The following is a 12080-nucleotide window of genomic DNA, read 5'->3' on the forward strand; positions in this document are numbered from 1 at the left end:
CCAATGCAGTTCATCTTTTAATTTCCTGGCTGCTGGTACCAAGAGTGTTGATTGTAGAGCCAAGCAAACTGAAGCTGTCAACAATCTCAATCTCTTCATCATCTATCATGATGCTGCCAATTGGCCAAGTGGTGAGAATCTTTGTGTCCTTGATGTTGAGCTTCAAACCATATTAAAGGCTGCAGTCTTTTTTTTTTTTTTTTTTTAAGGCTGCAGTCTTTGACCTTCTGTAGTAAGTGCTTCAGGTATTCCTCAGTTTCATCAAGCAGGGTCGTGTCATCTGCATAATACAGATTGTTGATGAGTCTACCTCCAATCCTGATGCCACACTTCTCCTCATAGAGCTCAGCCTCCTGGATAATCTGTTCTGCATACAGATTGAAAAGATATGGAGACAGGACACATCCTTGACAAACACCCTTCCCCTTTTTCAACCATGTAGTGTTTTCTTCCTCCGTTCTGACAACTGCCTAGTGGTCCAAATATAAGTTTTTCATAAGCACAATCAAATGTTCTGGGATTCCCATTCTTTTCAGAGTAAGCCACAGTTTGTTGTGATCCACATAGTCAAATGCCTTTGCATAATCAAATGCCTTGGCATAGTCACTGAAACACAGATAGACATTCTTCTGGTACTCTCTGCTTTCAGCTAAGATCCACCTGACATTAGCTATACTATCTCTAGTACCTCTTCTAAACCCAACCTGTATTTTAGGCAGTTCTCTGTTGATATGCTGTTTCAGTTGTTTCTAGATAATCTTCAGCATAATCTTGCTTGTATGTGATATCCATGATATTGTTTGATAATTTTCACAATCTATTGGATCACCTTTCTTTGGAATGGGAACAAATACATATCTCTTGCAGTCAGTTGGCCAAGTGGTAGTCCTCCAGACATATAAATGCTTTTTTTTTTTCAAAGGAGCACTGCATTCACAGGCAATTATCCTTATTTCATGTCCCCCTCTATTATTTTGCTAAGAGGTAACCTCAGGGGATAGCGTCAATTCTGAATTTATAGTATTTCAGTGCAACAGTCTAGACAGCCCCCCCAATTTCAGGTAGTCCAGGAATTCTAGACTTTAAAAATTTTAAGTTTGTGCATTTTCTTCTATTCCGCCTGGATTAATATACTGTGAACCCTAATCAGAAACATTGTTAGTGGTAGCTGGATAGCGTGTAATTCTCATCTCGTACTGGATGAGGACATGGATTGTGTAGATCATTTTCCTAGTAGTGATAGATATTTTGGTATCTATATTTCTCATTTGCTTCTGATGATTAGAGATAATAGTTGTACCTTAATCAATTGCTTGAAGACTTTGAAACCCCAGACGCTACTAGGATGCAGAACGTATACTTTCTGAGTTTTATTTTGCAAGTGTACTTAGTTGTCCTATAAAATTAAGTTCTTAAGACTCCAAGTCCAGAAAAGCAACCTCACAAGGTGTTTGGGTATGTCTAAGAAATATCTCTAACTGCATCCTCTGTGAATATATATGCATGTACACACAAATATGCATGCTCTCACCATGAATCTTTAAATGCACATCCTTTCTTATAACTACTTATTTAATGCCAGAGTTACTAAAATCCTAATCACCTTCTATTTTTTTAAAATATTACAAAAAATTAAAATACTTTAAAACTAAAGAATTTTAGGTACATTGAGTTTTTTAGACAAAGAAGACTAAGAATGGTAATATTCATAATGATCATAATTTAAAGTCTTTGATCAAGGAGTGATTTGAGGTGATGAAGAAGCTTTGACAATTAAGCACTTTGCATTCAGTGGTGGAGGGGGAAGGATATGGCAGTGACTGTCATAGTATCTTTCTGAGTTCCACTTAATTCTCTAGGATTAAGAACTCAAGAACATATTCAATAAAGTCTCCTCTACTTACATATTTTAGGTACTAGAATGCACTTCCATTTAAAAGAGGCAATATTTCTGACCATCCCGAAGAAGTAGTAGAGAAGCAAATCCCAGAGATAAAAGAAGAGAAACTCAGCAGCCAGGCATTCCTGAATGGATTTTCTCCACCCAGAATCCTAACTGGTGAGTGATACATTTTGCTTCTTGAAGGTAACTGCATTTGCTCTCCTTTCCACAGAAAGCATTTGCTTTTGCTTTAAAAAAAAAAAGTGTTCTCTAATGGAAGAATCAAATTATATCAGAAAAGGAAGCACTTTAAGCTTTATTGCTGTAGATCACTCTGCCTCCAGCTGTGAAACTGATTGATGTTTAAAGCCCCTGAGGTGTCAGCTGTAGTGGCTGATTCAAATAAGGGAGAGAAAAGTATGAGTGTGCATGCGGGTGTGAGTGTGCTTGTGTGTGCAAGTGAAGTGAGGAACTAGGTGGGTAGTATTTATTTTCCTAACTTTCTGCAAAAATTTATTCATAAAATTGTTCTGAAATGGTCATCTATATAGAAGCATAAAGGAGCTTTGATGGTGTACTGGGTAAGGAGGTATTCTCTGACTTCCAAGGCATAAAGTTCAAATCCACCATTGGTTCCCGGGGGAGAGATAAGCCATCTCCTCCAGTGCTATTTATAGCCTCTGAAAACCCACTGGAAAGTTATCTAAAACACAGATCTGACTTATCTGCAGTAAACAACAGTATAGATATACGCTTCATAGACATTTAATTCACATTTAGGTAAAAGGTTATAGGAAAGAAATAAAAGTATATAGGTAGACTTATGTGATCAATTAGATAAAAATAAATAGAAGGCATATTAATAGCTAAAGGAAATGCAAGGTAGCATAATGTGATAAGGTTCTTTTTTAATTTTATTTTATATTTTATATTGGTTTACTCCCAATTTGGTGACTCCTGTGTGAAGAAGTTGGATTCTGGAGGATAGGTTAGTTTGATTTAATTGAATGTTGTTTGTAAAATGTTTGGTCATTTTAATTTAATTAACAATCAAGGATAAGCCAACTAGTCATTTGGATTTAGCTAACAATCAGTTAGGGGCAGGAAACTCTTGTTTAAATCTTTAGGACCCTGCTGGGCAGGGCTTTGTATTTAAAAGTCAGTTGGACCACTGGGTCTGTTGCTCTTGGGCCTGGTGTTAGAAGAGAATATTGTTCTAAGTGCTACAATACTTGTCTGTTAATTTGCTGTACTGAGATTACTTGGGGTTGTTGGTGTCTCAAATGTGATTAGGGTAATCCATGGTAGACAAAGTTTGATATAGCTCCCAGATTAAGACAGACTAAGAGACAGATTGGCATCCACTTCGTAAATAACAGGCCTTTGAAAACCCCACAAACACTAGAGGAAAGTTGCTGGTCAGGAGGGAGGGTCAGAAAAGGATAGAAAGACCTTCGACCAGATGGACTGATGGGGTGACCGCTTCAATGGGCTCTTGTGTGTCAGAAAATGTGAGGATGGCACAAGATAGAACGGAGTTCAGATCTTTTGTTCATAGGGTCTCGCACCTAACAACAATGGGAACAGTTGGCTTGCTGACAAAGCTCATATACGCTGTTTTTCACACTATTCTTCATTTACATTGTGTTTCATACAATCATTCCCATTCATTATGTTTTATAAGATTAATCGCCATTGGACTGTGCCCATCATTACCCTGTATTTTCAGGTCCCTGTGGGATGTTTCCAATTACCTTTACCCACCAAATTGTGCAACCCTTTGATTTTGCCCCTACCCATCCTCACCCTCTGTTCCCTTTTCCCCTTGGATCCCAATACAGAACATATTTTAGTTGTTGTTCTTCTATTTTTGCAATAATGGTCTTATGCAGTATTTCTCATCCGACAGAAACCAATCTAGTTTGTAATAATGAAAGATTCAATAAATAGTTGCAAAATATAATTGAGTTTAATTAAAAATACCACTTGTCTGAAAACTCTTCTGGTGCAAATATAATACTTAGGCATATTTGAACACATGGAGAAAAAATACTTTATTCCTAATGAGAAGGACCCTACTCATATAAAATAATCTGCTTATTAAATATATACATTAGTTGGAAGTAATGATGTCATTTTAAAGACTACGGTGCACTTGATTCAAGCCATCATCCTTTCAATCATCTGCTATGCATTTGAGGCCTGGATAATGAATAAGAATGACAGGAGAAGAATTGATGCCTTTGAGTTGTGCTGGGTAAGAGTGCTGAATGTTCCATGCACTGCCAAAAGAGAAAACATATATATCTTGAATAAAATATAGCCAGAGTATTTGTTTTTATTATATACTAGTCTGTTTACAAAATTAGAATACATTTTTTCTTATAGACAAGAATGATGTAGCTTCATCTCACATACTTTGGACATATTGTAAAGACATTTCCCTGAAAAGGGACATTGCAATTGGAAAGAGAGAGGGTCAGTGAAGAAGAGGAAGACTCTAAATGAGACGGATTTATACGATGAATGCAGCAATGGTCTCAAATATGTCAGAGTTGATAAAGATGAAAGAGGATAAGACAGGGATCAAATCTATTGTTCATAGAGTCACTATGGGTTGTACTCCACTTCATGGCACCTAACAACAGATCACTAAAGAAGAAATTAAAAACAAAAACAATAAAAGGCCTGGTGCTGTAGAGCCCAATATTTAGGTAAAAGCCCAATAGGAATATTTAGTATTCATTTATATTTGCATAAAATATTCTAAGACTTTTCAACCTCCTAAAAGTCTACACATTTCTTCCATGAATCTACTGGTTTTGTCTCAAAAAGTTCAAAGCACTATTTTGTCTTTAATTGAGAGAATGTCACGGAATAGTTTATAGGGTTTATGTTGTTAGGCCCCATAGAGTCACTTTTGATTCATAGTGACCCTATGCATAACAGTTCTGAACCCTGTCCTATCCAGAGTCAATCTCACTGTTTCTGACACACCTAACCCTATTTTCCCAATTACTGTGTCAATTCATCTCATCCAGGGCCTTTCATTCTTTCGCTATCTCTCCATCTTTCTAAGCCTGATGACCTTCTCTAAGGACTGGTCCCTCTTGGCAACATTCCCAAAGTGTGTCAGATGGAGCTTCAAAATTCTCATTTCCAAGGAAAAACCTGGTTTCACCCTCTGCAGGACAAATCTGTTTGTACTCTTGAAGTCCATGGAATGTTCAGTGCTCTTCTCCAACACTACAACTCAAAGGAATTGATTCTTCTTCTGTCATCCTTAGTCATTGCCTAGCTCTCCAATGTACAACAAGTAATTGTAAAGACCATGACCTGGATCAGGTACACCTTAGTCTCTAGACTGACATCATTGCTCTTTAGCACTCTGGAAAAGTCTTTGGCTACTGATTTTTCTACTGTAATTTGACTTTTGATTTCCTGACTGCTAGTGCTGAGAGTGTTGACTGTAGATGCGAGCAAGCTAAAATTATTAACAACCTCAATCCCTTCTCCATCTATTTTGCTGCCGCCAATTGTCCCACTGGTGAGAATCTTTGTTTTCTTGATGTTGAGCTTCAATTTATGTTGGAGATTACAGTCCTTGATCTTCTGCAGCAAATGTTTCAGATCTTCCTCAGTTTCAGCAAGTAAGGTTGTGTCATTTGCATAACTCAGATTGTTAGCGAGTCTTCCTCTAATCTTGATTCCACATTCCTTCTTATAATGTAAATCCCTTTAAAATATAACTTTTGTTGTTGAGTATCATTGAGTTGGAACCAACCCATAGCTGGCTGACCCTCCAGCAGGTTTTCAGAGGCAGTAATTCATATGAGAGGAGATTGCTCATACTGTTGTTGTTGTTGCGTACCGAAGAATCAGAACCAACCCAAAGCTGATCCTCTGGCAGGTTTTCAGAGGCAGTTAATTACAAGGTAGGAGATTGCCCATCCTCCCCCCGACAGAGCAGCTGTTGGCCTTCTGGATTGCAGCACAGCTTCTTGCCACTAGGCCACCAGATCTCCTGTTTAAAATACAACTAAGGCACTTAAAAAAATCTCTTAGGGAGGTTTGATTGTTCTGTTAACCCTAATGTCATTGACAATTTGAATCCACCAGGCACTCTACCAAAGAAAGATGAGTAGTCATCTCCCATGAGATTTACAGCTGTGAAAACTTGATGGAGGGTTACTATAAGTTAGAATCCACTCTATGACAGTGAGTTTCATTTTTTAAAACAAATCTTTTAAAGCCTACACTTCTCCTTACTGCTCTCTGCTGAAGTCTTTCTGCATAATAGATTTCAAAATTTTTCAGCAGCTTGCCCTTTAAAAAAAAAATTCATTCTTGCATGGTGTGTTAAATAGTTTAAATTGATTTCTGAGACCTATAAGCCTGGAAATTAATTTAAAATTTTATTAAGAACATTGCAGAATAATACTTGTGTTTATTTTTTTCTCACCCACAACTTTCACATTATTTCAACCGCTCCTCCCAGAGCTTATAAACAGAGGCCTCAAAAGACAGCTAGAAAAGAAATAAGCTGTTTTTAATGTGAAAATTGTTATAAAATGGTATATTTGTTGCATAAAAATTATTCTTATTACATACTTAGTGATATAACTAAAATGGAGAAAACAATGACCATTGCACAAATGCACCTTACCGATTTTCTTTCTTTTGTAAAATATTCTTTGTTCTTACATTGAACATATGAACATATTCTCTTGTAGTTTAGATGGCAGTACCCAGTTCTGGTGCTCGTCACTTCTTAGTTGTTAATGTTATGTACCAGTCAGATTCAACTCATAGCAGATCTATGAACTGTAGACCCTAACCTTGCTGTATAATGTGTCATTCTCACCATCTCCAGCACACTTAAACCCATCACTATAGTCACTAAGTCAGTCCACTTTGTTGTGGACCTTTCTTTTATATGTTCATCTTTCACCTTTTCAAGTATAATATCCTTCTCCAAGGTTTGGCCTCTCCTAACTTCATGCCCAAAGTATGTGAGGTGGAGTTTCACCATCCTTGCACCAAAACTATAACCAAAGAGGAGGAAATTGAGGACTTCTAAAACTTTCACAGTCCGAAATTGACCAAACATGTAGTCAAGATGTATTATTAATTATTGGTAACTGGAATGCAAAAAGTGGGGAAAATGAAGAGGATTGGTAGTAATAAAATATGGATATAGTGATAGTAATGAGACTGGACATTGATTGGTTTAGTTTTGTACATTCAATGATTTATTCTTTGCAAATACCTTCTTCTAAAAATACCACAAACACTGACATTAAACAGGATCTCAACTGATGGTCTGCACAGAAATAGAATTGACTATATCTGTGGAAAAAAACTACTGGAGAAGGTCAAATATTAGCAGTCAAAATCAGGCCAGATTGTGACTGTGGAACACACCATCAATTACTCATGTACAAGTTCAACTAAAGCCGGAAAAAATTAAAACAAGTCCAGAAGAAACAAATATGACCTTCAGAGTATCCAAACTAATTTAAAATATATCTCAAGAATAGGTCTGATGTGCTGAACATTAATAACTGGAGACCAAACAAATTGTTGGATGACATTAAAGATATTATCCATTAAGAAAGAAAACTTGTCATTACAAAAATAGGAGAAAAAAAGAAAAACAAAATGGATGATAGGGGAGACTCTGAAAATTGTCCTAGAGTGTCCAGCTAAAACAAAAGAAAGAGCTGCCAAAGTAAGAGAGATGATCAGAAGATGTCATAGGATAGCTTGAAAGGACAAAGTAAAACACAAAACAGATGTGCAAAGATTGTGGTTAGAGAATTAAAAGGGAAGAACTCACTCAGCATTTCTCAAACTAAAAGAGCTATAAAATAAATTCAAACTTCAAGTTGCAATACTGAGAGATACTATTGGCAAAATTTTGAATGATTCAGGGAGCATCAAAAGAAGGTAGAAGGCATACAGAGACTCACTATACCAAGAAGAATTAATTGATATTGAAATATCTCAAGAAGTACCATATGAATAAGAACTGGTGTTTAGTATGAAGAAGTTCAACCGAACTGAAGGCATTGACAAAGCAATAATGCCTCAGGGATCAGTGGCATGCCAATTGAAACAAGTAACACACATGGCCCTGGCTCGGCAATCTGTGGAGGAGAGGTGATTGACTCACTGGAAGAGGTCTTTATCTGTTCCCCTTCCAAGAAAGTTGATTCAACACAATGTGGCAATTATCAAACAATATCACTAATATCACATAGAAGCAAAATATTTCTGAAAATCACCCAAAAATGGCTAGTCGAATGCATTTAGAGAGAACTACCAGAAGTGCAAGTTGGATACAGAAGAGGCCATGGCACCAGGAAAATCATTGCTAATGTCAGATGGATCCTAGCTGATAGCAGAGAATACAAGAAGAATGGCTATTTGTATTTTATTATCTGTGCAAAGCCATTTGACTGTGTATCATAACTAGCTCTGGCTAACATTGTGAAGAATGGAAATCCCAGAACACTTAATTATAAAACATTCTATTTCTTTTGTATTTATCATATAAAATTTCTATTTAGACCAGAAACTCTTGTCAGAAAAGAGCATTGGAGCACTGCATGGTTTAAAATCAGGAAAGATATGTGTCAGAGTTGTATCCTTTTCCCATACCTATTCAATCTCTAAAATGAGTGAATCATTCAAGAAGATGGACTCTGAAAAAGAATGCAGCATCAAAAAGGAGGAAGACTCACCAACAGGCTGCATTGTGCAGATGATGACAAAAATTTGCTTGCTAAAAGAGAGGAGGACTTGAAGCTCTTGCTATAGAAAATCAAAGACTACAGTCTTCAATATAGATTGCATCTCAACATCAAGAACATAAAAATACTCATCACTGGACCAATGAGTAACTTCATGATAGATGGAGAAAAGATTGAAATTGTCAATGATTTCATCTTACTTCAATCCAAATCAATATCCTTTTACCAGTAATCAGGCGATCAGAAGATGTATTACACTGAGCTTGTCTGCTATCAGCAACTTCTCCAAATTACTGAGGAGCAATACTATCTGCTTGAAGACTGAGGTGTACTCAACTCAGGCCATGGTCTTTTCAATCACTTGCTACGTACCTGAGAGCTGGACAATGAATAAAGATGACAAAGAAGAGATGATGCCTTTGAGATGTAGTGTTGGAAACAGTATCCCATTGAATATCCCATTGTTGTTTTTGTTATGTGCAATTGAGTCACCTGTGGCTCATAGTGACCCCATGCAGAATTGCTTTGAACTCTGCTCTATCCTAACACAGTCTCACTCTCTCCAACATATCTACCCCCACAACCCCAGTTATTGGGTCAATCCATCTCATCTGAGTCTTTCTTCCCTGAACTGTGTCTCCACCCTTCTAAACATGATGTCCTTTTCCAGGGACTGGTCCCTCCTGGTCACATGTCCAAAGTATGTGAGACAGAGCTTCAAAATCTTTGCCTCCAATGTGTAGACTGTTCTCAACCTCTCCAGGATAAACTCGTTTATACCCTTGGCAGTCCATGGTATATTCAATACTCTTCTCCAGCCCTACGACTCAAAGGCATCAATTCTTCTTTTGTCAACCATAATAATTGTCCAACTCTCTTATGGATAGCAAGTAATTGTGAAGAGCATGGCCTGGATCAAGAGCACCTTAGTCTCCAGATCGACATACATGTTCTTCAGCAAGTTGGAGAGATCCCTAACAGCAGCTTTCTCCAGAGCAATTAATCTTTGGATTTCTTGCCTACTAGTTTCAAGTGTGTTGACTGTTTAGCAGAGGAAGCTGAAATTGTTAACAACCTCAGTCTCTTCTCTATCTATCGTGATGCTGCCTATTGACCCACTGGTGAGAATTTTTGTCTTCTTGATGTTGAATTTCAATCCATATTGAAAACTACAGACCTTGGCCTTCTGCGGCAAATGCTTCAGATAATCCTTAGCTTTTGCAAGCAAGCAAGGTTGTGTCATCTGCATAATGTAGGTTGTTGATGAGTCTTCCGCTGATCCTGATGCCACATTCCTCCTCCTAAAGTCGTGAATGTTCTGTTCTTCGTATAGATTGAAAAGAGGAAACAGGACACATCTCTGATGTACTTCTTTCCTAATTTTTGAACCATACAGTATTTCCTTGCTTTATTCTAAGGCTACTTCCTGGTCCAAGTATAGATTTTATTTGAGCACATTTCCATTCTTCTCAAGGTTAGCTGCAATTTGTTGTGATCCACACAAACACCTTTGTGTAGATAATAACATATAAGTAGACATTCCTCTTGTATTCTTTGCTTTCAGCCAAGATATATTTGCTATTGGTGATAGTGTCTCTGTTGTCATAGCCTTTTCTAAACCTGGCCTATATTTCTCTTAGTTTTCTGTCTATCGTCTGTTCAAGGTGTTTTGGGATAATCTTCAGCAGAATTTTGCTTCTTTGTGATATCAGTGGTACTGTTTGATAATTTTCACAAGAAAATCAAAGAGATATGTCTTGGAAAAAGCTTAACCATAATTTGCTCCTTGGAAGCAAGGATGGCAAAGCTTCAGCTCACACATACTTTGATCATGTTTCTAGGAGAGGCTATTCTTTAGGAAAAGACACCAAGAACAGTAAAGAGGGCCAGTGGGAATAAAGGAAGAATCTTAATGAGATGTATGGCCACAATGACTGAAGCAATGGGCTTGAGAGTGTCAGAGATGATGAAAATGACACAGGATGGGATAATGTTCAGATCTGTTGTTCATAGGGTAGATATGAGTTGTACTTGACTTGAAGGTACCTAACTACAGCAGCATGATGCTGCCTATTTGCCTGATGGTAAGACTTTGATCTTTCTGCAGTTAGTACTAATTACACATGATCCTTGTGAGTGAGGGTTATTCACTATCTGCCAATTTTTATGATTGTTGTTGTTAGGTACTGTTGAGTTATAACTAACTTGTAATTGACACTCCACAGGTTTTTTAAAGGTTGTAAATCACACAGGAGATTTCTTACCTTTCTCCTGAGTTTTTATGATTAATAATTGAATATTTAACCAATTATGGCACCCAAGGGCTCATTCCTAATCCATTTAAGAGAAGAAATCAGATTGGCTAAGCTTCATCCAAAGTATACTTAGAAAAGACAAAAGCTAAAATCAATGAGATAGTAAACAGAAAAAAAAAACAATTTAAACTATCAGCAAGACTAAGAGCACTTTTTAAGAGTCAATAAAATTGACAAATAGTTGGCAAACTTAACAAAAAAATCCCCAATAACTCAATTAATTAATGATAGACATAATATCACATCAGAACCAGATGAAAGTAAACCTATAATGCTGGAATATTATGAAAGGCTATACAATACCAAATTTGAAAACCTAAAGGAAATGAAAAAATTCTTTGGAACTTATATCCTACCCAGATTGACATGGAAAGATGTAGAACACTTGAACAGATCCATCACAAAAGAGGAATTGAGCAAGTCATATAAAGACTCCCTCACAAAAAACAGTCCTGGACCAGATGGCTGAATACTACCAAACATTCAGAGATGATCTACCACTAATTTTGCTTAAATTATTTTTAAAAAAAATATATAAAGAAGCAAGCATAACTGTAATATAAAAATCAAGGAAAGATATTATCCAAAAAGAAAACTACAAAGCAATAGCTCTTATAAACATACATGGAAAAATGCTTAACAAAATCCCTACCAACAGAGTCCAATAGCATATAAAAAAATTATTTATCATGACCAAGTGGAATTCACAAAAGGCAGGCAAGGAGGTTCATAATAAGAAAAACAATCAATATCATTCATCACATTGTTGTTGTTGTGTGCCATTGAGTCGCTTGTAACTCATACTGACCCTATGTACAACAGCCCTAAATGCAGTTCTATCCTGTGCCAACCTCACCGCCTCAAACACACTCATTCCCACCACTCCACTCACAGAATCGATCCATCTCATCGAGGGTCTTCCTCTCCTGCGCAGTCCATCCACTCTCCCAAACATGATGTCCCTCTCCAAGGACCAGTCCCTCCTTGCAACATGCCCAAAGTATGTCAGATGAAGCTTTAGAATCCTTGACTCCAAGGAGAATTCTGGCTTCACCCTTTCCAGGACAAACCTGTTTGTTCTCCTAGCAGTCCATGGTATATTCAACACTCTTCTCCAGTACCACAACT

This window comes from Elephantulus edwardii, unplaced genomic scaffold (genome assembly GCF_000299155.1).
Source record: "Elephantulus edwardii isolate Elephantulus edwardi_28Jun2011 unplaced genomic scaffold, EleEdw1.0 scaffold00013, whole genome shotgun sequence".
NCBI lineage: Eukaryota > Metazoa > Chordata > Mammalia > Macroscelidea > Macroscelididae > Elephantulus > Elephantulus edwardii.